Raw genomic sequence first — 27,290 nt, forward strand, 5'->3', positions numbered from 1 at the left:
TTCTAACAGAGTGTGTAAAATTATTTCTTTTCTGTTGTTTTCAAAATACAGAAATGGTCATATTTGTCTCTAAACTTGAGTAATTCTTTCGAGTTTCTGAATGTAGACCCCTTGTTGAGAGATAAGGATGGTATCAGATTTTCTCTTGTAGTTTATCAAGAGCTCCTCTTTGGTGTGCAGAACTGGTTACTCAGAGGAAGTGAAACTAATTTGCATACAGGGCCTACCAACTTGGATTTGGCCCCAAGAAAATCTCTGTGTGTGGACCTGGGTCTTGAGCCAAGGCCCAAGCATCTTGATGAAGAAAGGAGATAAAATACTTTTCCAATGAAAGGCAACACCAGGGGGAATGGTTTAGCTAGAAGACAAGAGAGAATAAGTAAATGCTTGTTCTGTGTAAAATGATACAATCATATTATTTTTCATTTTTAGCATGTTGATATGGTAGATTACATTGATTACTTTTCAAATGTTGAACCAGCCTTGCATACCTGGAAAAAAATCACACTTGTTGTATGATTCTTTTTTACATATCAATCACTGGATTCACTTTGCTAACATTCTGTTAAAGATTTTTGTGTCTATAATCATAAGAGTTATTAATGTTTTCTTTTTTTGGCACCATCTTTGGTTTTGGTGTCACAGTAATTTTATAAAATGAACTTGGAAGTATTTTCACCTCATCCATTTTATGGAGGAGATTGTGTAGAACTGTTATTTCTTTTTCATTTTTTTTTTTAGAGACAGATTCTTGCTTTGTCATCTAGGCTGGAGTGCAGTGGTGCGATCATAGCTCATTGCAGCCTCAACTTCCCAGGTTCAACTGATCCTCCCACCTCAGCCTCCTGAGTAGCTGGAACTACATGTATGTGTCACTAAACCCAGCTAATTGTTGTATTTTTTGTAGAGGTGGGGTCTCACTATGTTGCCCAGACTGGTCTGGAGTCCCTGGGCTCAAATGATCCACCCACCTTGGCCTCCCAAAGTGCTGGAATTACAGGCATGTGCCACCATTCCCAACCTATGTTAATTCTTTAAATGTTTGGTAGAATCTCCTTTTTGAGATGTCTTAAGTTATAAATTAAATTACCTTAATAATTGTAAGGTTATACAAATAATGTATTTCTTATTTGATGAGTTTTCATAGTTTGCAATTTTGAGGAATTGGTCAACGTTACCTAAATTGTCAAATTTATCCGTGTAGAGTTGTTAATAGTGTTATTCCCTTATTATCTTTTTGATGTCTGCAGTGTCTGCAGCCATATTCTTGTTTTATTATTATTTTTTTTTGAGATGAAGTTTCAATCTTGTTGCCCAGGCTGGAGTGCAGTGGTGTGATCTCTGCTCACTGCAACCTCCGCCTCTATTGGGGGACCTGGCCAGCAGCCCACAATACACGGGGCTCTCTCTTTGTTCCCAGGTTGATCGGCAGGTTGAGAAATAATAGACACACACAAGATAGTGAAAGCTGGGTCCAGGGCGGGCACCACCTTCTGGTCCTGCGGTGCCAACAATGTGCTGGATATGCCAGCATTTATTATTAAGTTTAGTGAGGGCAGGGGTAGGTTAGCGAGGGATTTAGGGTCATTTGATTATGAGGTGAGATGGTCACATGGGGATGAAGTAATTCTTTAACGTAACATCTGTATGCAGAAGTACAGTATACAGAGGTAAGAATTTACAATATAGTGTGTGCATCAGTAATTTCTAACAGAGCCTTAAAACAGAAACACAGTCTTTCCATAACCTATGATTAGCAAGATATTAATCAGCAGTAACAGTTGCAGCAAGAGCTGGATACAAACAATCCATAGTAACAGGATGTGAAGTTAGACAACCGGTTAGACTAGAAATTCTCAGAAGGGAGTATGCCTTAACCCTAAAGAGGCCTGGAAGAGCCATGGCAAGATGAAGGCATTTATAGCCCTATCTTATCCATATGGACAGGCGCCCCCCATGCATCCGCTTCTAGGCTCTCCACGGGGGTTGAATTCCATTCCCAGAGCTATGAACATCTGCTTTTCTGGGATAGGAATCTTGGTGATGTGAAACCTCCCTGACTGCATGTCCACTCATAGGCTCTCTGCAGGGGGGAGCACATCACGCGCTGTTGGCTCATTCTGGCAGTCCAGCTTGTCATTGTCTTTACACAATCCTGCATGCAATTTTGTATTTATAATAACCAGGGGCATTTCATCTTTTATTCAGTAGTAATAGTTTCAGGGGGTCTCCCTACATGCCTCCCAGGTTCAAGTGATTCTCCTGCCTCAGCCTCCTGAGTAGTTGGGATAACAGGCATCTGCTACCATGACCAGCTAATTTTTGTATTTTTTTAGTAGAGACGGGCTTTTGTCATGTTGACCAGGCTGGTCCTGAACTCTTGACTGCAGGTGATCCACCTGCCTTGGCCTCCCAAAGTGCTGGGATTACAGGCGTGAGCCTCCACACCAAGCTGTTTAATTCTGAATATTAGTAATTTATGTCTTCTGTTTTTCTTAGTTTATTAATTCTATTGATCTTTTCAGTTGCTCTTGTTTCTTTGATTTTTCTCTTCTGTTTCATTAATTTCTGCTCTTATTTTTCTTATTTCCTTTCTTCTGTTTGTTTTGGTTTTGTTTGCTTTATTTCTTTTGTTTATTTATCTCTGGGAACTGAGAGACAGTGTATATAACCTAGATATCTGAGAACTTAGAGGCCTTGCTAAACTGTGATTTGGACAATGAATAGGAGTTAATGAGACATGGAGTTTGATGAGAGTGGGGTATGGCATGGATGGATTCCAAAACAAAGAACTACAAGTGTGAAGGCTCAGAGACAAGAAAGCCTGAGATCATTCTTTGAGGGGCAGACTTTGAGGGAAGCATTGACAGGACCTCAGTGTGATTGAGGCATTGAATTCAAGGGGTGAAATGACAAAATGTGAGAATAACATGGAAGGTTGATGTAGAGAAAGGAGTCGTAGGCTGGACGCAGTGGCTTACGGCTGTAATCCCAGCAGTCTGGGAGGCCTAGGTGGGCGGATCACCTGAGGTCAGGAGTTTGAGACCAGCCTGGCCAACATGGTGAAACCCTGTCTCTACAAAAAATTATAAAATTATTATATAAAAATTAGCCAGATGTGGTGGTGCACCCCTGTAATCCCAGCTATTTAGGAGGCTGAGGCATGAGAATCACTTGAACTCGGGAGGCAGAGGCTACAGTGAGCCGAGATCATGCCATTGCACTCCAGCCTGGGCGACAGAGTGAGACTCCATTTCAAAAAAAAGAAAGGATTAGTTGAGAATCCAGGAGAATCTGCTTAACTGGTAACTAGCTATGTAATTCCAGAAAGTCACTGTACTTCTTTGGGTCTCGATTTCCCTCTCCATAAATGAAAGAGGCAGTCAAGTGATGTCAGAGCTTACATCAGTTCATATCCTATAAATGCTAAGTTCAAGAGGTTCCTCTAACAAATGGCTTCTGTTTGTGGGGTTGGAGGGGGTTAATACCATTCTTGCCTAAGAGTCTTTGTCTAAGCTCTGGAGGCTCGGTCTGCATTTTTCTTTTTTTCCTCTCAGGGAAGTTTATCCCAGATCCTCTTTAGCACATTTTATTCTGTTACACACATCATGCTAATGTTACAAAGGCAATATTAATGTTTTACCACTGGTGCCAAAATCAAATGTTCCTAAGTCATTAAAAAAAATTATCAAGTCAATTCCAATAAAGTATATTTAAAGAGAAGTAGTATTTCCTGACAGCTATTTCAGTAATGTAAGTTGTGTGAGGTCTTTGTGAATAAGTAAATGAAAAATGCCTTCTTCCAGGGTTAAGTTCTGGAATTAGGTTTCAAGGTAGGGATAATACTGCTTAAAATAAATTTCTAAGGCTCATTAGTAGTCACTACCTATTAGTCATAGTTAATGTGAGTGGCAGAAATGGCAGATTTTCTGTTCTTTTTATTGCTTCTCAACTTTGCAAAAGTGGCCATTCCATAAATAAAGCATGCCTTCCATCAAATTATTATCAATGCCTATCTCATCTCCTCAGGTAATTAGATTTACTCTTTGCATTTTCCCCCAAAACTTTGGTGGCTTTGGTCTTTAAGTATTTTTGAGAATTAATTAAAAAATAACATGATAACTCTATGTGCTTTCTAACCTTTAGCTTAGGTTTTCTCACAGACACTGTTGTATGAAACATTGTGTTAGTCTGATGCTTTGAATATGAATACCTGCAATTTCACTAAATTCTCAGTGTGTTTATGATTTCCTATAGAGGTGAAGCTTCTAATCCACTGTTAGCAATGGAAGGGTGTCTTTTACTTTTCTAGGACTAGTGATGGATGGATTTCAATACTGCCTCGCTATTGGTGACTGATGGATTGCACCTCTTTGAATACTGCCTGGGTGTAGGAGTCAAATATTTAGCTAAAGATTTTTTAAAGACAGCTAATTAAAGGTAAATTTTAAAGTTCTATAAATCTATTTGATTATATTGTTATAGAACCCACAACACTAGTCTCATTTGCTCTGATCTCAATTTACATAGAGACACAAGTGGCATCACCAAGCTGGAAAGTGGCTTTAAGGTCAAACAAACTAGATGCTTTGGAGCTCTACTGATTTCAGCCAATCCACTCAATCCACTAGTAATTTCAACTGAAACGATTGTTGATTTTTGTCAGTCAATACTAGATGAGATTTCATAGCAGTATCATATACTTAGGTTCAGGAAAAGCAAGGTCATAGGCTAGGGAAACCTAGTTCTCTTTAGATATAAAAGTTCTTGCACTCTAATTTATTTAGATTAAAAACATACTTTGGAATCAAGACCTTTACATTCACTACTCAAACACAGTGTGGTCCTTGCAAACTATATTTTTTGCTATTTTCTATATGCAAATTTTATTTTCTGTCCTATGGATTCTTGTCCCAATTTCTATGATGCTTTTTACCTAGAAGTTTGTGTTATAGATCTACAAGCTCCCAAGTCCTAACTCAGTGGTGTTTTCCCAACTCTATCCAGTTAGTAATGAGGTCCCTATGCCCTGAATCTTGAGTCTTAGCCTTTCTGACCAGACTTCACATCCAGCGTTCTATTGTGAGTTATGCAGATATGTAGCACCGTAAACTCCAGGACTGATCCATCAACCACCTGAAGACAGTAATTACATTCAATTTTGTCTAGAATAGAATCTTGTTGGTAGGTGCTTAAGGAATGTATGCTGAATAGAAATACTTCTGAAATGTCAAATAGTAAATGCTTGATTGAAAATAAACCCTTAGAAGTAGCTTTTCCTTTCTTTTTCCCTAAAAAGATGCAACTAATTTTTATTATAAATTGACAGTCTATAATTGTATAAATTTATGGGTTACAAGGTGATGCCATAATTGTGGATACAGTGTAGAATAATTTAATCAAGTTAATTAACATATATATCACTTCAAGTATTTAACATTTTTGTAGGGAGATCATTTGAAATTTAACCGTCTTAGCAATTTTGAAGTATCTAATCATCTATTACTAACTATATTCACCAGCTCTACCACAGACCTCAAAAAAGGGGGTAAAACAGATCCTTCCTATCTGAGATTTTGTACTCCTTGATAATCATTTAAAATTTTTAAATGAGATAAAATATCAATTTCAAAACAGCGTCAAAAAGTGAGTGTATTTACCCATACACTCATAACAGAGAGCATGGGCAAATAGAATAATAATTCATGGTATTGCATGTTTAATGAACTGGTAGCAAGAAAAAGTTGGTGGAAGAAAGGCAGAGGAACTTTATCTTGTATGAATTAGAACTGAGGGGCTCCATAATCATCTGGCATCTGTTCAAAGTTGTAGCCATAATAAGAAGTGCACATGATTATGATCTCTAGGAATCTTATGCATTCATCTTTTAAGGTCCAGTCATGGCCACAATGTAGTCATGGCCACAATGTAACACTTGTACTGAATCAGTCATCTGCTAAGCAGTCATCTGCATAGGTTCCTTTGTGTGTGCATGGTCATTATTCAGATCTTGGATCCTTGGCAATCTGTAGAATCACTTGATACTTCTGCCCCAATTTCTCAATTTCAGCCATTACATGATCAGTTATACAAGGGATATACTTGGCGTAGAGACAGCCCATCATTGACTGTGTCTACTAAGTCCAGTTTGGCTTTAATGGAAAAGTTGATAAAGTTGGTATCAACAAAATTACCAATGCGAGTAAATGGGCCCAGCTGTGTAATGTATTGGAAAAATAAGCAGAACGGGTGTTGGGGAACTTCTCTTTCCTTTAGCCTGCTGAGATCTTTCTTTTCTTTATTTTTAGGTTTTAACCTATCCTTTTCTTCAAGCCTCTGATCTCTGACACTAAGTATTCACTTCACGGTCACACGCTTCCTTGTTTTCTTTAGCTTCTCTATGCTCACACCACTCTCTTGTTTCTTCCAGAATCCCACTGTAGCTTGTTAGTTTTGTAGGTAGCTAATTAAGATATAATTTTTCTTTGTCATATCTACTAGCACTCAAGATAATAACAAAGAAAATTTTATTATAATATACTTTGATAGCATGTTTTCTTTTTTTTGTTCTTTTTTATTTTCACATTTGATCTTCGTAGGAGTCTCTCAAAAGATGTGGTATCACTATCTCCATTTTATAAATGAGGACAGCAACATGGACAAAAGGCTGATGGCACCTCACAAATGACCCAAGGCTCTTTTTTTTTTTTTTTTGGCTATTCTCTGAACCATTTCCTACAACTGCTCAATTTTACACTTAATCTGAGCCCTCTCATTTTTCATAAAACTTCAGGTAAAAGTAACATGTAAAAGATCTCTCACATAAATTCTTCTTACACACACACACACACACACCACTCGCACACAGTCATCAATGCCCACTTTGGAACAATTCAAATGCTTTATTGATTCTTTCAAAAGGAAACGTATGGATTATAAGTGGGTCTTTGTTTATTTATTTATTTATTTATTTATTTATTTTTGTTATGTAGTCAGTTATCAGTTTAGGAATAAGGTCTCTGGTTTTGAACTCTGTAGAAAGAAAGGTCAACAATAACAGGACCTGAAAAATATCAAAACCAACCACAGAATCCAATGAACTACTCATTCATAAAGTTGGCAAAAGCATTCATGGCAAATGGTAAATCCTTCACCTTTTGATCCTTTTCCCAATCATCATCAGTGAGGCAATTTATTCCATAGTAGAATCCAGTTGCTGCTCAGGAGTATTAAAATCACCCAGTGTCATACATGAACCCTGTATACGTGAGCCTAGTGGACTGTCAGAGCAGACCCAACACTGTCATGATCGTAGCCCATCAACCTGCAGCTCTCTTCAGGGCACTAACAATTTCCTGTAACAGCATACTTTCCCCTGGTCTGATGTGAGTTCTCCCTTCTCCCTTCTCCTTCTAGATGTATCGGCTTCACAAACCTAACATTTCGACCTCAGAAATGACTCTCTTTAGTTCTATAGCAGTGTTGTGGAGAGTGGTGGGGTAGAGTAGTTTTAGTAGGTGCTGGCAACACCCTGCCAAGATCCCATTTATTATTCGATCACCAGGATTAAGGCAGGGATTGCTTTATTCGTTTTCGTAACTTTGAGGAAGCTGAGGATTGGAGAGGTTAAATATTTTTCATTGATATATTAATCATGTTTATTTTCTATATATTATGATGCTTCCATATTTTGGGACCTTGGGGACCTGGGAAGAGATTGCTCCTCCCAAGGTTAGTGAATTTCTAGAGTTACTAATCAGATTGCTGAGAGCATACATTTTTCATGTGAACCAGCCAATCTGGAGTCCATATACCCCCTTCCACCTGTCTGTTTTTTAAAAAATCAGGTTCTAATTGTTAGGGACATTATCTTCCTTCCCTAACTCACCATAGTGCCAGTTACTAGAAAGCAAGGGACCACCCCACATATTCCAGGACAAATGAAAATTATTCAAATTATCTAATCCTAACTTATTTAGCTTGCCTGCTCTGTCTTGATTTTTTTTCCTGGGAAAGCCACAATAAAGACTCTGACCCATGCTTTCTACTACACCCCTTTTGCCTCTTGACTGGCCCCAGTGCTTTGCTGTGTGGCTCTGCATGGTGTGACATGCACCCTCCTCTTGGGAACCATAAGCCATAAGCTCTTCTCTCAAGGTAGCTGTCTGTGTGTCTGTCATCTTACCACATCTGATTAAAACAAATCCTGGGTATATTTTAAAATACTGATGGAGTTCTAGAAAGTGACAAGGCTGAACCTAGAACCCGAGTTTTTATATTCCTAACAGAGTTCTTCATAACTCATTTGTAAAGAATATTATGTTCTTCATAAATGCCACTTAAAATTTAATTTAAGGTTATTATATGATATTAAAATGAAGTTTAAAAAAGGTTAAACTCTTTTTAAAAAAGACAGCTGGTACTCTTGATGAAGCTCTGGTTACAAACATTTTATGTTGCTTACTAGAACTGTCTGTACTAAAATATCTAGGTCTTATGTAACTGAGCAACTTAGAAATTTGTCAACATAGAAATGAATGAAAGAAAAAGACTGTCACAAAGTTTTCCACCCAGAATGATTTTCCTCAGTATGTTTAGATACAGTGAGGAGGAAGGAGACATGCAGATACATGATGAGGAATGTTATAGTATAGGAATAAGTTCCTTTAATGAAGCCAAGGATGTTTAGTATGAAATGAAATATCAGGGTCGATTATGCTTAGTCATTCTCAACACCAACCTAATTACTTCTAAAAAGGTTAATTTTTTTTTCTTTTGATATGGAGTCTCACTCACTCTGTCACCCAGGCTAGAGTGCAGTAGTGTGATCTTGGCTTACTGCAACCTCTGTCTTCTGAGTTCAAGCGATTCCTCTCCCTCAGCCTCCTGAGTAGCTGGAATTACAGGAGTGTACCACCATGCCTGGCTGATTTTTGTGTTTTTAATTTTTTATTTTTATTGTTATTTTTATTTTTTATTATTATTATTTTTTTTTTTTTAGTAGAGATCAGGTTTCACCATGTTGGCCAGGCTGGTCTCGAACTCCTGACCTCAAGTGATCCTTGTGCCTCAGCCTCCCAAAGTGCTGGGATTACAGGCGTGAGCCACCATGCCCAGCCAAAAGGTTTAATTTTTAAACTGGGTTTTTATTCAAGTTGGAAAATTCAGACATTTAGGTTTTTTTGTTGTTTGTTTGTTTTTTGACTCAGAGTCTCACTCTGTCACCCAAACTGTAGTGCAGTGGCACAATCTTGGTTCACTGCAACCTCCACCTCCTGGGTTCAAATGATTCTTTGCCTTGGCTTCCCAGTAGCTGGGATTACAGGCATGCACCACCATGCTTGGCTACTTTTTGTAACTTTAGTAGAAACGGGGTTTCAGCATGTTGGTCAGGCTGGTCTCGAACTCATGGTCTCAAACAATCTGCCCACCTCAGCCTACCAAAGTGCTGAGTTTACAAGCGTGAACCACCCCGCCTAGCAGCTACAGTTTCTGAAAGAAGAAATTTTCACAGTAGAAGACTGGTCAATGGCAAAGTTTTCTCTAATATTTAATGACTATATACAAATTCAATTTTAATTACAATCAACTCATATAAATCTACACCAATGAATAAATGAAACAGCACTAAGATATTTCAAAATAGGAAAAAGAAAAAAAAATCCTCCAGTCATCTTTTGCAATATATGTGCTTTCCTCTTCATCTTTTGTCTAGACCAGTCAGCTACTGTTACCATTGTTGTTACTGCTACAATTAAACAACTTATTTTGTGTCTATTATGTGTCAGCTTGTTTGCCAAGTGCCTTATCTGCTGTCTTATTAATTTAGTGTTGCTCTAAAGGAATATCTGAAGCCAGGTAATTTGTAAAGAAAAAGGTTCATTTGGCTCATGATTTTGATGGCTGGAAAGTTAAAGATGGGGCATCTGCTTCCAGTGAGAGTCTCAGGCTGCTTCCACTCACGGCAGAAGGTGAAAGGGAGCTGGTGTATACAGAGATCACATGGTGAGTGAGGAAGTTGAGAGAGAGAGAGGTGGGAGGTGCCAGTCTATAACAACCACTCTTGCAGGAACTAACAGAGTGAGAACTCACTCACCACTTAGGGAAGGCATTAGTCTATTCATAAAGGATCTTCTCCCATGACCAAAACATCTCCCATTAGGCCCCATTTCCAACAATGGGAATCAAATTTCAACATGAGGTTTGGAGAGGAAAAATATCCAAACCATAGCACTTGCATTGTTTCATTTAGTTCTCACTTCATTATATAAGAAAGAAACTATTATGTACTCTGTTTTTCAGATGCTGGGCTGTGAATTAGAAAGTTTAAATAACCTGCTTAAGATCTCATGTCTATTAAGTAATATGACAGCAAAGCTCATATTTTTAAGCTCCATATCATAATTCCCTCAAATTAATTTATCTTATCTGAGCATTCTAGCTGAAGTCAGGGAACAAGATAATCTCACCTGCGTTGTCCAATAAGGTAGCCACTAGTCATACGTGGCTACTTAAGTTTAAATTAATTAAAATTAAATATAATTAAAAAGTCAGTTCTCCAGTCCTTCTAGCCACACTTTGAGTGTTCAATAGTCATATATGGTTAGTGGCCGCTTATCGGGCAACACAGCCATATGACATTTTTATCATTGCAAACTGTCTCTTGGATAGTTCTTGTCTGGAAGCATACTGGGTGTGGGTGTGAGGTGTGGTAAGAGAGGAATTTAAAGGTGTCATTTGGGGAAGAGAGATTCAAATACACCACATTAGAGTTGGCTGTTTTGTTCTTAAACAGCAAATCAGGGTAATTATTAAGAAGAGAATTGGGAGCCAATACAGTGAAAATTTCTTCTTGTCTTATCCTGTGGTGGAAAATACCCTAGAGACATATAATGGCTCTCCATGAATTATGGTATGTCTGGGTGCCAATGGGTACCCTAAAATGTGACTCTTCCGTATCTTATCAGTAATGTCAAACTATTAATGTATTTTTGCTCCTATAGGTTACAAATACTTTAGGGAGGGTAAAGATGTGCTTCTTTTCTATTTGTGACATGTTGTCTTCTATTTCTTCATAGAGGAATATTTTTCCTACTTTCCCTCCCCTCCATTTTTTGTCAAGGAGCATACAGGCTGTCTAGGTTTCTGGAACAGGCAAAAGAACAGTGAAAGACCCACCCGCTATAATGTCACCTTTCAGGGTTCTCTCATAGAAATTCAGCATTGTGTAAAGAAAAAGTTGTGAATTTGAGGGTGCTAATAATCATACGTACTCTATAGTTCAAACGGCATGATTCCAAAGCTGTGACTTAATTTCAGAAATAGACTGATTAGCCTCTCAATAGCCCCAAATCATACTTCTGATTAACAATCTTAAAACATATTCAGAGTGATTATATGGGAGAAATAATTTAGAATACAACAGTATGTGGTACACTTGCTATGAAATCTTGGGCAAGCTCCTTTATATTTAAGTTTTTCACTCTTTAAAATGAGAATAGAGGAAAATGGCAGCTAGGAGACAGGACTACATTGCAGCTTTCACTTGGACAGACAGAGCAGTGGGCGGAGGCTTGCACTGTGAACTCTTGCTCCAGAACTACCTCAGGAATAAACCAGGAAAGACAACAGAATCCACAGGTCCTCTGGAGAAGGCAGATTGCTCCTGCAGGAACTGGGAGACAGCCCAAATACTGTGAGTGCCCAAACTGTGAAAGTGGGAAAAGGGCATCGTCCTTCCCCGAACACGCACCCTTACTGGGGAACCTGAAGGTCTAGATCACAGGAGAAGGATTTGACCTTATCTGGAGCTGAGTCAATTTAGAGAGCCAGGCAAAATACAGGAGAAGAGGAAGCAGCAGGAAAAGCCCTGTGGGCTCTCTGGGTCCCCAGGGAACCCATTTCTGACTTGTCTCACAGGGGTCCTTGGGGAGGGCTGCCAGAGGCACTGGGAAAAGACCACAGAGAGAAGGAAACTTCCAGCTGAATTTTGTAACCATTCCAACCGAACACGAAGTCTCCTGGTCAGAACTCAGGGGAGGGCATGAATCCAGTGTGCAGGCTCCACAGGCACGGAGGTAAGAAAGTCCTGCTTGCTTTCATAGCTGGGAGGCTGGTAGCCCAGAGCAAGTTCTCAGCCCTGTTCACCCACTGCCTGGAAACAAACTTGGTGCTGTTGTGGGGGACATGGTGGGAGTCAGACTGGTCTTTTGGGTGGCATGGGAACTGGTGAGGCCTATAACTGCCAGCTTTCCCCAACTTCCCTGACAACTTGCATGACACAGCAGACGCAGCTATACTCCTCTTGGGAATACAATTCTATTGACTTGGGAACCACACCCCCATCTGCTACAGCAGCTGCAGTAAGCCCCGCCCAAGGAGAGTCTGAGCTCGGACACCCCTAGACCTTCCCCAACCTGATGGTCCTTCCCTACCCATTCTGGTAACTGAAGACAATGGGCATATTCTCTTTGGAGTTCTAGGGCCCTGCCCATCACCTGATCCTTCCTTTACTACATAGCTGATGCTCTCTGGAAAGTGCCACCTCCTGCGGGAGGTCAACCAGCACAAAAATAGTGCATTAAGGAATCAAAACTGAGGACCTTCACAGAGTCCATTTCACTCCCCTGCCACCTGCACTGGAATAGGTGTTGGTATCCATGGCTGAGAGACCTGCAGACAGTTCATATGACAGGACTCTGTGCAGACAACCCCCAGTACCAGCCTGGAGTCTGCTAGCCCTGCTGGGTGGCTAGATCCAGAAGAGAGATAACAATCATTACAGCTCAGCTATCAGAAAGCCACATCCCTAGGAAAAGGGGGAGAGTACTACATCAAGGGAACACCCCGTGGGACAAAAGTATCTGAACAGCAACCTTGAGTCCCAGATACTCCCTCTGACATAGCCTACCCAAAAGAGAAGTAACCAGAAAAACAATTTTGACAATATGACAAAACAAGGTTCTTCAACACCTCCCAAAAAATTATACTAGCTCGCCAGCAATGGCTCCAAACCAAGAAGAAATACCTGATTTACCTGAAAAATAATTCAGAAGATTGATTATTAAGCTAACCAAGGAGGCACCAGAGAAAGGTGAGGTCCGATTTAAGGAAATTAAAAAAATGATACAAGAAATGAGTGGAGAAATCTTCAGTGAAATAGATAGCATATATAAAAAACAATCACAACTTCAGGAAATAAAGGACATACTTAGAGAAATGCAAAATATTCTGGAAACAGAATCTAACAAGCAGAAGAAAAAACTTCAGAGCTTGGAGACAAGGTATTTGAATTGGCCCAAACCAACAAAGACAAAGAAAAAAAGAATTTAAAAAAAGGGACAAAGTCTCCAAGAAGTCTGGGATTATGTTAAATGACCAAACTTAAGAATAATTGGTTTTCCCGAGGAAGAATAGAAATCTAAAAATCTGGAAAACATATTTGGGGTAATAATCAAGGAAAACTTCCCTGGCCTTGCTAGAGACCTAGACGTCCAAATACAAGAGGCTCAAACAACACCTGGGAAATTCATCACCAAAAAGTCATTGTATAGGCACATTGTTATCAGGTTATTTAAAGTCAAAATGAAGGAAAGAATCTTAAGAGCTATGAGACAAAACACCAGGAAACCTATAAAGAAAAACCTATCAGATTAACAGCAGATTTCTCAGCAGAAACCCTACAAGCTAGAAGGGATTAGGGCCCTATCGTCAGTCTCCTTAAACAAAACAATTATCAGCCAAGAATTTTGTATCCAGCAAAACTAAGTTTCATAAATGAAGGAAAGATACAGACTTTTTCAGACAAACAAATGCTGAGAGAATTTGCCACTCCCAAGCTGGCACTACAAGAACTACTAAAAGGAGCTCTAAAATCTTGAAACAAATCCTGGAAACACATTAAAACAGAACCCCTTTGAAGCATAAATCTCACAGGACCTATAAAATAAAAATACCATTAAAAAAACCAAGGTATACGGGCAACAAATAACACAATGAATGAAATAGTGCCTCACATCTCAATACTAATGGTGAATGTAAACGGCCTAAATGCTCCACTTAAAAGATTCAGAATTGCAGAATGGATAAGAATTCATCAACCAACCATCTGCTGCCTTTAAGAGACTCATATAACACATAAGAACTCATATAAATTTAAGGTAAAGGGGTAGAAAAAGACATTCCATGCAAATGGACACCAAAAGTGAACAGGAGTAGCTCTTCTTATATCAGACAAAACAAACTTTAAAGCACCAGCAGTTTAAAAAAGACAAAGATGTAAATTATATAATGATAAAAGGCCTTGTCCAACAGGAAAATATCACAATCCTAATTATATATGCACCTAACACTGGAGCTCCCAAATTTATAAAACAATTACTACTAGACCTAAGAAATGAGATATACAGCAACACAATAACAGCAGGGAACTTCAATACTCCACTGACAGCACTAGACAGGTCATCAAGACAGAAAGTCAACAAATAAACAGTGGATTTAAACTATACCTGGAACAAATGGACTTAACAGATATTTATAGAACATTCTGCCCAACAACCACAGAATATACATTCTATTCATCAGTGCCTCGGACTTTTTCCAAGATAGACCATATGGTAGGCCACATAACAACTCTCAATACATTTAAGAAAACTTAAATTATATCAAGTACTCTCTCAGACAACAGTGAAATAAAACTGGAAATCAACTCCAAAAGGAACCTTCAAAACCAAATACATGGAAATTATATAACCTGCTTCTGAATGATCGTTGGGTCAACAAATAAATCAATATAGAAATTAAACATTCTTTGAACTGAATAATAACAGTGATGCAACCTATCAAAACCTCTGGGATACAGCAAAGGCAGTGCTGAGAGGAAAGTTCATAGCCTTAAATACCTACATCAAAAAGTCTGAAAGAACACAAATAGACGATGTAAGGTCCCACCTCAAGGAACTAGAGAAAAAAGAGCAAACTAAACCCAAACCCAGGAGAAGAAAGGAAATAACCAAGATCAGAGCAGAACTAAATGAAATGGAAACAAATGAACAAAAAATAATACAAAAGATAAATGAAACAAAAAGCTGGTTCTTTGAAAAGATAAATAAAATTGATATGCCATTAGCAAGATTAACCAAGAAAAGAAGAGAGAAGATCCAAATAAGCTCAATTAGAAATGAAAGGGGAAATATTACAACTGACACCACAGAAATACAAAAAATCATTCAGGTCTACTATGAATACCTTTGTATGCATATACTAGAAAACCTAGAAGAGCTGGATAAATTCCTGGAAAGATATAACCATCTTATCTTTAATTAAGAAGAATTAGAAATCCTGACTGAGCACACCAATAACAAGCAATGAGATTGAAATGGTAATTAAAAAATTACCGACAAAAAAAGTCCAGAACCAGGTGGATTCATAGCCGAATTCTATCAGACATTCAAAGAAGAATTAGTACGAATCCTATTGACACTATTCCACAAGATAGAGAAAGAGGAAATTCTCCCTAAATTATTCTATGAAGCCAGTATCATCCTAATACCAAAACCTAGAGAGGACATAATTGAAAAAGAAAACTACAGACCAACATCTCTGATTAAAATAGATGCAAAAATCCTTAACAAAATATTAGCTAACTGAATGCAACAGCATATAAAAAAGATAATCCACCATGAGCAAGTGGGTTTCATACCAGGGATGCAAGAATGGTTTAACATACACGAGTCAATAAATGTAATATACCACATAAACATAATTTTTAAAAGTCATGTGATCATCTCAATAGTTGCATAAAAAGCATTTGACAAAATCCAGCACCCCTTTATGACTAAAACCCTCAGCAAAATTGGCATACAAGGTACACACCTCAATATAATAAAAGCCATGTATGACAAACCCACATCCAACATAATACTGAATGGGGAAAAGTTGAAAGCATTCCCTCTGAGAACTGGAACAAAACAAGGATGCCTTGTCTTTTACTACTTCTATTCAACATAGTGCTGGAAGTCCTAGCCAGAGCAGTCGGACAAGAGAAAGAAATAAAGGGAATCCAAATTGGTAGAAAGGAAGTCAAACTGTTGCTGTTTGCTGATGACATGATCATATACCTTGAAAACCTAAAGACTCATCCAAAAAGCTTCTACAACTTATAAAATGAGTTCAGCAAGGTTTCAGGATAGAAAATTAATGGACACAAATCAGTAGCTCTGCTGTATGCTAACAGCGACCAAGCTGAGAATCAAATCAAGAACTCAACCACTTTACAATAGCTGCAGAAAACAAAACAAGACAAACAAACAAACAAAAACAAACAAACAAAAAGCTTAGGAATATACCTAACCAGGGGGGTGAAGGACTTCTACGAGGAAAACTACAAAACACTGCTGAAAGAAATCATAGACAACACAAACAAATGGAAACACATCCCATGGTCATAGATGGGTAGAATCAATATTGTGTAAATGACCACACTGCCAAAAGCAATCTACAAATTCAATGTAATTGCCATCAAAATACAACCATCATTCTTCACAGACTTAGAGAAAACAATTCTAAAATTCATATGGAACCGAAAAAAGAGCCTGAATAGCCAAAGCAATCATAAGGAAAAAGAACAAATCTGGAGGCATCACATTACCTGATTTCAAACTATACTGTAAGGCCATATTTACCAAAATAGCCTGGTACTGGTATAAAAATAGGCACATAGACCAATGGAACAGAATAGTGAACCCAGAAATAAGCCCAAATACTTACAGTCAACTAATCTTCAAGAAAGCACACAAAAACATAAAGTAGAGAAAGGATTACCTATTCAACAAATGGTGCTGGGGTAATTGGCAAGCCATATACACCGTAGAATACTATGCAGCCATAAAAAAGGATGAGTTCATGTCCTTTGTAGGGACATGGATGAAGATGGAAACCATCATTTTCAGCAAACTATCGCAAGGACGAAGAACCAAACATCGCATGTTCTCACTCATAGGTGGGAATTGAGCAATGAGAACACTTGGACATAGAAAAGTGAACATCACACACCAGGGCCTGTCGTGGGGTGGGAGGAGTGGGGAGAGATAGCATTAGGAGATATACCTAATATAAATGACGAGTTAATGGGTGCAGCACACCAACATGGCACATATATACGTATGTAACAAATCTGCACGTTGTGCACAAGTACCCTAGAACTTAAAGTATAATTTACAAAAATTAGCCAGGTGTGGTGGTGCATGCTTGTATTCCAGCTACTTGAGAGGCCGAGGCAGGAGAATGGCTTGAACCCAGGAGGCAGAAGTTGCAGTGAGCTGAGATCAGGACACTGCATTCCAGCCTGGGCGACAGAGAAGACTTTGTCTTGGGGGGGAAAAAAATAATAATTCAGTGACTCCTAATGCTCTTGCCTGGGGAAACGTCTCATTGATGTCAACCCTGATGAGCCTAGAACTAGAGACTTTGTAGCCCAAGAAAATGGCTGAGCCAATTCCTTAAAATCCAAGGCCATACAGATGGAACTGGCAGTGACCTACGAATTCAGAAGATAAACTTCAATTAGGTATCCAAAGCTGATGCATCTGTGTTGATAGGAAGACGAAAAAAAAAAGTCCGCTTAGTTTTATCTGTGATGGAAGGACCTCTTTGTCTGCATGACTCCCCATGTGACATTGTATAGAGTCACTGAAAACAATGCAATAGACAGAGTCACTGAAAACAATACAAAAGTACTTTCTTCCTCTTGCGGTGTTTAACACAACTCCAAAGCTTGTAGGCACCTCGTGGCTGATGATACAGGCCTTATCCAGAGGAGCAGAGCATTGATTTTCTCCACTGTGATTTCATGCACAACAGTATATTCAGTGACTGTGCTTAGGCCATAAAGGTGATAAGTCTTACTTCCTCTGCAGGCAAGTCTGCTAGTTCTGTTTAATGTTAATGTAGTTGGAGAGAGAACAGTGTTCCACAGGGACATAGAGTGACAAGAAAAGAAATAAAAGATTTTAGCTCTGAATCAATAACTGTACCAATGAAAGCAAATCGGATGAAAGGAAGTCAAAGAAACTGAAACTAACATTTCCTTCAAGCAGAAGTTGCCCTTGAGATACAAGAAAGAGCTGCATTCTCTACTCTCCGCAAGAGGGAGCATTAAGACTTTATTTCCAAGCTCCAAATTACCAGCTTGAATGGAGACATAGAATGCGATTAACACCATGTTTATTGATCAGAAATGGTTTATGGTATCAATTTGTTGTAATGAAAGTTGCCGTTATTTTTGAAGTCAGTTATCATTTCACTTTGGAATGAAAAAAAAAATTTTGATGCAAGCAAACCTTCAAAGTTCACAAAAAGAATTTGAGATTTATGTCTGTAATAATGTTCAGGTTCAAAGGTAATATAAAGCTAAATGTGAGTGACATCAATATTTGTGGCATAAGGCTTGTCTATTTTGCTCAATGTTTTATTCTAGGAGCCTAGCAGAGTTTGTACTTGGTATATGCTTAATATTTCTTGAAAAAATAAATTAATACTCTTATGTTAACATTAGAATTAACACTCATTATGAGATATTATATTATCACACGAGTCCAGAATTTGAGATAAGACACTTATGTTTTAATCCTAACCCCACCATTAAGTACCTAAATCAATTGAATATGATCATTAATTTAAGAAAGGTTATATTTCTACATACATAAAAGTGCATAAAATATCTATGATGTATGTTTGTTGCTAGAATAATAGGTAATATCGTAAAATGTTTGAAACATTGATGTATCCAATGTGGAATAAGAAAATACAAATTCTGGAGGAAATTTTGTCATAGGTGATGGCTACGTCAAACAATTTAAAGGATTATCACGTGTGTGTATATGTGTATAGAAAAAAAGCTCTTAATCATATATATTTTAAATCTGAGGATATTTCTATATACTGCGTATATTTGCCATTCTTAATTTAACTTTGATTAGGTAGACTTGAGGTAATTTCTTTAGAAGTGGAGAACTATTCTTTTGCTTTGAGTCCTTTTAGTCAAACACAAAATTGGAAGATTCTGAATCTTAGGCTGCCTATTTCTTGTATCTGGTGTGTAAATGCATTTTAATGTTTCTGTCAACATAGGACAAGTTCTGCCATCTTTATGGTGCCTTTGGGGAGAAATCATGGAATGAGCTAGGAAAGGAGCTGGCACCATATATTACCTAGTTACCTCCCTGATTTCACACTGGTTTCATCTTATCTGAAGCTCTCTACAACTCCAAATTCCTCATGGCCTCGAACTGTAGGAAGTGGTACTTCGTTTTGCCTTCCAGACTGTGCTTATCCTTACCACAGAGCCCAGAGGATGTAATCTGAAAGGTGATTAAGTGATTGGAGAGAAAATGCACCATAAAATAAAATCTTTTCCCAAAATGTAGTATTTCCAAGTCTGGAGGCAGAATATATTCCTTAAAGGCTGAACTACACATTTGATGTATTATTGATTGTGCCTGTCTAGTACAGCTCTTTCAGAAAAAGGACAAATGTAGTTAGTCTCTATCATTAGAGTTTTCCCCTAGGTCTCTTTTGAATTATTTTGAGCTGTGTGTTCTATGGGATATGACAAAGCAGACAACTCAAACTTTAGGGTCTATGTTGATGTCTCAAATAGAAGGAACTTGTGGGTGATAACATATGAATCCTTCTCTGCCTGTTTTGCCCTCAACCAGCCATTGGAAGAAGCTAAAACAGAAGGCTTTTGTTCTGTCAAGTTTCCTGTCCTGATCCTGGTGTGCTAGTTCATGGCTTGTAGCTAATATCCAAAAGGAAAAGTGAGAAGGCCTTTTCATTGAAGATTGTGCCGTGTTTCATAATGATTTTTCCTCCTTGTAATTTGTTTCTTTTTTTCAGCTATCCCAGTACAAAATGTCAGCTGTCATTCCTCCAGGCTAAAAAGGTTCCACAGTTGAATGGAGGTGGTGGCAAATCACAAGTTCAACCTCTTTTTACACATTTCACTTGGTGCATGTTTAAAGCATTAGCAAGTTACATCTAGAAATTCTCTTTACTGTATTTTCTTTTTTCTGGTCAGCAGACATTGGTCCTTGGAGCTCTGATACCTTTTTCCTTTATTTCTTTCTGATTTTTGGAGTGGAAGACATTTATGTCTACGTCTTCTTGGTCTATTTGCTCAGGCTTTTGGTCAAAATAGCTGTCCTGGCAAACTCATGTCTTTCTACCTTGAATTTAGAATGCAGGAAATCATTGACTAATCATGTGTCCTGGTTATTGGTACTCTGAGCAAAATAACTTTCTAGCTTTACTTCCCATAACTAAAATAATTTTACTCTTCACCCCTTTTTGTTTTCCAAATTAGTTTATGCTTTCCCCCATCTTTTGTACTCTGAATAAACTGTGTGTTCTATTTTTTTTCCTATTTTGATGAACATTTTGATGAGCTGGTTCAAGGCTATACTTTACCTGTTAAAACAAGTTTTGAATTTTATTACTAACTATTTAGTTAATGTAGGAAAAAATATCGATTCTATATATCTAATGTGAATAAAGTGAAAAGGCAATAAAATTCCATAAATGCTGCTACTGAGAACTTTTAATGACATTACATGGAAAATGTTCTGACTAAGATCAATGGAAAAATCTACTTTCAGATCTGACTATTTCAGGAAGTATTATTTTCCACTAAAGAGTGTTTAATAGGGTTTATCTATTGCCAATGACCATGAAAAAGAAAAAAGATGCCAGAGAGAGAGGAAAACAGAGTGTTCAGAGGAGAGAAAGTAAGAAATTATTTTACCCTGGTTAACAGGTAAAGCAGGCAGACAAATTTTCATAGTATGTATTGAATACATGTACATTTTTCTGCAGATAACAATTGAAAATTAATTGGTCCTTAAAATGCTCTACTTTGAGCAGTGCAGATTGAAAGCCTGAAAATTGACTATGATTAATGATAAAGGTTTGGAAGCAAGATGTGACATTCAGTGTAGATTGTACTTCTCATGATAGGAAAAGATGTAGTGCAGTTCTCTGAAACCTGGAAGAAGAATCCTGGCAGTGAACTAGAGCCTATGAATAGAATCTTATACCTCATAGGTTTTTAGTAAACCACATATATGCATTTAACAAATTTCAAAATGTGGGTTCTGTTATTAGCAACAGAAACCTAGTATATTTGACATCTGAAGTAGATAGGTATATTTTCAACACTCCCTCATCTTCCTGAAAGTTTAAACTTTCATCCTTTTCTTACATTCCAATATAATAACATTTAATGTAAATTATTTTTCAGCAACTGAAATATGAATTTAATAAAAGTGAAACATCTATAAAAGGTTTAATGTAGACAATTATGAAATTGTCCCACTGATGTTTTATTTTCTTGAATTGTGCTTTAGTTTTAAAACAAAATACTATTTAAAAAGAATAAATATCAATTTTGAAGACATAATTTTGAAGACATCTGTAACTTAAATTCAGTAAAATATTTTATGTATGGAGTAAAATTTGCACTTAACAAGAAAGAGCATTGTGTTTTGTAATCCAGCCTGAAGAATTTCCTTGAGGATCTCTTCTAAGTCAGGTTCATTGGCAACAAATTATATCAACCTTTTAAAAAATATGTAAATACCCTTATCTCACCTTCACTTTTGAAAGACAGTTTTGCAGGATTCTTGATTAACAATTTTTTTTTCTTTAAGCACTTTGAATATGTCATCTCATTGCCCTCTGTACTTTGTTGTTTCTGGTGTTAAGTCAATTATTAGTCTTATTGAGGTCCCCTTGCACATGTTATTTTTCTCCAGCTCCTTTCAAGATTTTCTCTTTACCTTTGTCTTTTATTTTATTTTAATTTATTGTGGTAAGAACATGTAATGTTAGTTCTACACTCTCAATACATTTTTTTTTTGAGTACAATACATTATTGTTGACTACAGGAAGAATGTTATAAAGCAGATCTGTAGAGTTTATTTGGCTTTATTAACTGAAAATTTATGGCTGTTGATTAATAATTTCCCATTTCCCTCTTCCCTCTACCCTGGAAAATACCATTTCACTCTTGGATTCTATGAATTTAACTATTTTAGATAACTTATAGAAGTGGATCATGCAGTATTTGTCTTTCTGTGACTGACTTATTTCATTTAGCATAATGTCCTCAAAGTTCATCTATGTTATCCCTTATTGCAGAATTTCCTTCTTTCTTTTTTCTTTTTTGAGATGGAGTCTCGCTCTGTCACTCAGGCTGGAGTGCAGTGGCACAATCTCGACTCACTGCAACCTCCGCCTCCTGGGTTCAAACGATTCTCCTGCCTCAGCCTCCTGAGTAGCTGCGGTTACAGACTCCTGCCACCATACCCGGCTAAGTTTTGTATTTTTAGTAGAGATGGGGTTTCACTATGTTTGTCAGGCTGGTCTCGAACTCCTGACCTCGTAATCCCCCCGCCTTGGCCTCCCAAAGTGCTGGGATTACAGGCATGAGTCACTGTGTCTGGCCTCCTTTATTTCTAAAAGAGAAATAGCATTCCATTGTATGTGCATACCACATTTTGTTTATTCATTCAACAACATTCTTTAGCCAAACAACATTTAGGTTACTTCTACATTAAAATTGCGAATAGTTCTTCAATGAACATTCAAGTGCAGATATCTCTTCAACATACTGATTTCAATTCTTTTGGATAAATATCAAGAAGCGGGATTGCTGAATCCTATGGTAGTTCTGGTTTTAATTTTTTGAGGGGTTTCTATACTATTTCTATATGGCTGCATAATTTAAAATTACTACCAACAGTGTGCAAGAATTCCAGTTTCTCTATATCCTCACTAACACTTGTTATCTTTGGTTTTTGATAATAGTGACATAACAGGTGTGAGTGATAGCTCATTGCGATTTTGATTTGCATTTCCTTGATGATTAGTGATATTGAGAATTTTTTTCATATACCTGTTGGCCATTTGTATGTCTTCTTTGAAGGAATGTCTATTCAGGTTATTTGCCCATTTTTAAGTTGGGTTATTTGTTTTCTTGCTATTGAGCTGTTTGAGTTCCTTATACATTTTGGAGGTTAACCCTGTAGGTGTATGGTTTGCAAATGTTTTCTCCCATCCCATAGATTGTCTCTTCAGTCTGTCAATTGTTTTCTTTTCTGGGCAGGAACTTTTTAGTTTGATACAATCCCATTTGTCCATTTTGCTTTTGTTGCCTGTATTTTGGGGTCATATCCAGGAAATCATTTCCTAGACAAAAATTGTGGAGCTTCCCCTCGATGCATTTTTCTAGTAGTTTTAGTAGTTTTACAAGTTTCAAGTCTTATGTTTATGTTTTTAATCCATTTTGAGTAGAGTTTCGTGTGTGGTGTGAGATGAGTCCAATTTTATTCTAAGTGTGGATGTTCAATTTTCCCTACACTATTTATTAAAGAGATTATCTTTTCTGCATTGTATATTCTTGACACCCTTGTCAAAGTTCAGTTGATGATATATACAGAGTTTTATTTCTGGACTGTTTATTCTGTTCCATTGGTTTATATGTCTGTTTTTAAGCTAGTAACATTCTGTTGTGATTTCTGTAGCTTTGTAATATGTTTCAAAGTTAGGAAGTGTGATACCTCCAGTTTTGTCCTTTTTCAGTATTGCTTTACTATTTGTAGTCTTTTGTGCTTCTATATGAAATTTAGAATATTTTTCTGTTTAAAAAATCAAATTGGAATTTTGATAGAGATTCTGTTGGATCTCCAGATGTCTTAGGGTAGTATGGAGACCTTATCAATATTAATTCATCCAATTTATGAACATGGGATATCTTTCCATTTGTTTCCATCTTGTTTGTTGTTCTTCCATGTTTTGTAGTGAACAGGGTTCAAATCTTTCACCTCCTTAGTTAAGTTTATTTCTACGTATTTGATTCTTTTTGGTGTCATAAATGGGATTATTTTCTAATTTCCTTTTTAGATAGTTCATTGTTAGTGTATATAAATGCTACTGAGTTATTAAAAAAATTATACTTTAAGTTCTGGGATACATGTGCAGAACGTGCAGGTTTGTTTCATAGGTATACACATGCCATGGTGGTTTGCTGCACCCATCAACCCATCATCTACATTAGGTATTTCTCCTAATACTATCCCTCCCCAGGCCTCGCACCACCCAACGGACCTCAGTGTGTGGTGTTCCCCTCCCTGTGTCCATGTAGTTCTTATTGTTCAACTCCCACTTATGAGTGAGAACATGCGGTGTTTGTTTTTCTGTTCTTGTGTTAGTTTGCTGAGAATGATGGTTTCCAGCATCATCCATGCCCCTGCAAAGGACATGAACTCATCCTTTTTTATGGCTGCATAATATTCCATGGTGATATGTGCCACATTTTCTGTATCCAGTCTATCATTGATGGGCATTTGGGTTGGTTCCAAGTCTTTGCTATTGTGAATAGAGTCACAATAAACATGTGTGTGCATGTGTCTTTATAGTACAATGACTTACAATCCTTTGGGTAGATACCTAGTAATGGGATTGCTGGGTCAGATGGTATTTCTAGTTCTAGATCCTTGAGGAATTGCCACACTGACTTCCACAATGGTTGAACTAATTTACACTCCCACCAGCAGTGTAAAAGTGTTCCTATTTCTCCACATTCTCTCCAGCACCTGTTGTTTCTTGACTTTTTGATGATTGCCATTCTAACTGGCATGAGATGGTATCTCACTGTGGTTTTGATTTGCATTTCTCTAATGACCAGAGATGATGAGCTTTTTTTCATGTCTGTGGGCTGCATAAATGTCTTCTTTTGAGAAGTGTCTGTTCATATCCTTTGCCCACTTTTTAATTTTTTTTTCTTGTAAATTTAAATTTGTTTAAGTTCCTTGTAGATTCTGGATTTTAGCCCTTTGTCAGATGGATAGATTGCAAAAATTTTCTCCCATTCTGTAGGTTGCCTGTTCACTCTTAAGATAGTTTCTTTTGCTGTGCAGAAGCCCTTCAGTTTAATCAGATCCCATTTGTCAATTTTGGCTTTTGTTGCCCTTGCTTTTGGCATTTTAATTGTGAAGTCTTTGTCCATGCCTATGTCCTGAATGGTATTGCCTAGGTTTTCTTCTAGGGTTTTTATGGTTTTAGGTCTTACATTTAAGTCTTCAATCCATCTTGAGTTAACTTTTGTATAAGGTGTAAGTAAGGGATTCAGTTTCAGCTTTCTGCATATGGCTAGCCAGTTTTTTCAGCAGCATTTATTAAATAGGGAATACTTTCCCATTTCTTGTTTTTGTCAGGTTTGTCAAAGATCAGATGGTTGTAGATGTGTGACATTATTTCTGAGGCCTCTGTTCTGTTCCATTGGCCTATATATCTGTTTTGGTACCAGTACTCTTTTGGTTACTGTAGCAGTGTAGTATAGTTCGAAGTCAGGTAGCATGATGCCTCCAGTTTTGTTCTTTTTGCTTAGGATTGTCTTGGCTATGCGGGCTCTTTTTTGGTTACATATGAAATTTAAAGTAGTTTTTTCCAATTCTATGAAGAAAGTCAGTGGTAGCTTGATGGAGATAGCATTGAATCTATGTATTACTTTGGGCAGTATGGCCACTTTCATGATATTGATTCTTTCTATCAATGAGCATGAAATATTTTTCCATTTGTTTGTGTCCTCTCTTTCTATCAATGAGCATGAAATATTTTTCCATTTGTTTGTGTCCTTTCCTTGAGCAGTGGTTTGCAGTTCTGCTTGAAGAGTCTGTCACTTCCCTTGTAACTTGCATTCCTCCAAATTTTATTCTTTTGTAGCAGTTTGAATGGGAGTTCACTCATAATTTGGCTCTCTGCTTGTCTATTGTTGATGTAGAGGAATGCTTGTGATTTTTGCACATTGATTTTGTATCCTGAGACTGCTGAAGTTGCTTATCAGCTTAAGGAGATTTTGGGCTGAAACTCTGGGGTTTTCTAAATATACAATCATGTCATCTGCAAACAGGGACAATTTGACTTCCCCTTTTCCTAATTGGATAACCTTTATTTCTTTCTCTTGTCTGATTGCCCTGGCCAGAATTTCCAAAACTATGTTGAATAGGAGTGGCGAGAGAGGGCATCCTTGTCTTGTGCCGGTTTTCAAAGGGAATGCTTCCAACTTTTGCCTATTCAGTATGATATTGGCTATGGGTTTGTTATAAGTGGCTCTCATTATTTTGGGATATGTTCCGTCAATATCTAGTTTATTGAGAGATTTTAGCATGAAGGGATGTTGAATTTTATTGAAGGCCTTTTCTGCATCTATTGAGATAATCATGTTTTTGTCATTGGTTCTGTTTATGTGATGGATTACATGTATTGATTTGCAGATGTTGAACCAGCCTTGCATCCCAGGGATGAGGCCAACTTGTTCATGGTTGATAAGCTTTTCGATGTGCTGCTAGATTCAGTTTGCCAGTGTTTTATTGAGGATTTTCGCATCAATGTTCATTAGGGATATTGGCCTGGAATTTTCTTTTTTTGTTGTGTCTCTGCCAGATTTTGGTATCAGAATGTTGCTCGTCTCAAAAAAATGAGTTAAGGAGAATTCCTTCTTTTTCTATTGTTTGAAATGGTTTCAGAAGCTCTTCTTTGTACCTCTGGTATAATTTGGCTGTGAATCCATCTGGTCCTGGCCTTTTTTTGATTGGTAGGCTATTAATTACTGCCTCAATTTCAGAACTTGTTATTGGTCTATTCAGGCATTCGACTTCTTCCTGGTTTAGTCTTGGGAGGTTGTATGGGTCCAGGAATTTATCCGTTTCTTCTAGATTTTCTAGTTTATTTGCATAGAGGTGTTTATAGTATTCTCTGATGGTAGTTTGTATTTCTGTGGAATCAGTGGTAATATCTCCTTTATCATTTTTAAATTACATCTATTTGATTCTTCTCTCTTTTCTTCCTTATTAGTCTAGCTGGTGGTCTATTTCATTAATCTTTTCAAAAAAACAGCTCCTGGATTCACTGGTTTTTTTGAGGGATTTTTTTGTGTCTCTATCTCCTTCAGTTCTGCTCTGATCTTGGTTATTTGTTGTCTTCTGCTAGCTTTTGAATTTGTTTGCTCCTTCTTCTCTAGTTGTTTTAATCGTGATGTTAGGGTGTTGATTTTAGATCTTTCCTGTTTCCTCTTGTGGACATTTAGTACTATAAATTTCACTCTGCACACTGATTTAAATGTGCCCCAGAGATTCTTGTACGTTATGTCTTTGTTCTCATTGGTTTCAAAGAACATCTTTATTTGTGCCTTCATTTTGTTATTTACCCAGTAGTCAGGAGCAGGTTGTTCAGTT

The 27,290-nt window shown here is 37.4% G+C and overlaps 1 pseudogene; it reads right to left on the reverse strand.

Moving 5' to 3' along the window:
• Positions 1-5,783: 5,783 nt before the first annotated feature.
• The window catches only part of LOC112624342, a 41,953-nt pseudogene continuing 20,446 nt past the window's right edge, over positions 5,784-27,290 (reverse strand).

This window comes from Theropithecus gelada, chromosome 5 (genome assembly GCF_003255815.1).
Source record: "Theropithecus gelada isolate Dixy chromosome 5, Tgel_1.0, whole genome shotgun sequence".
Lineage (NCBI taxonomy): Eukaryota > Metazoa > Chordata > Mammalia > Primates > Cercopithecidae > Theropithecus > Theropithecus gelada.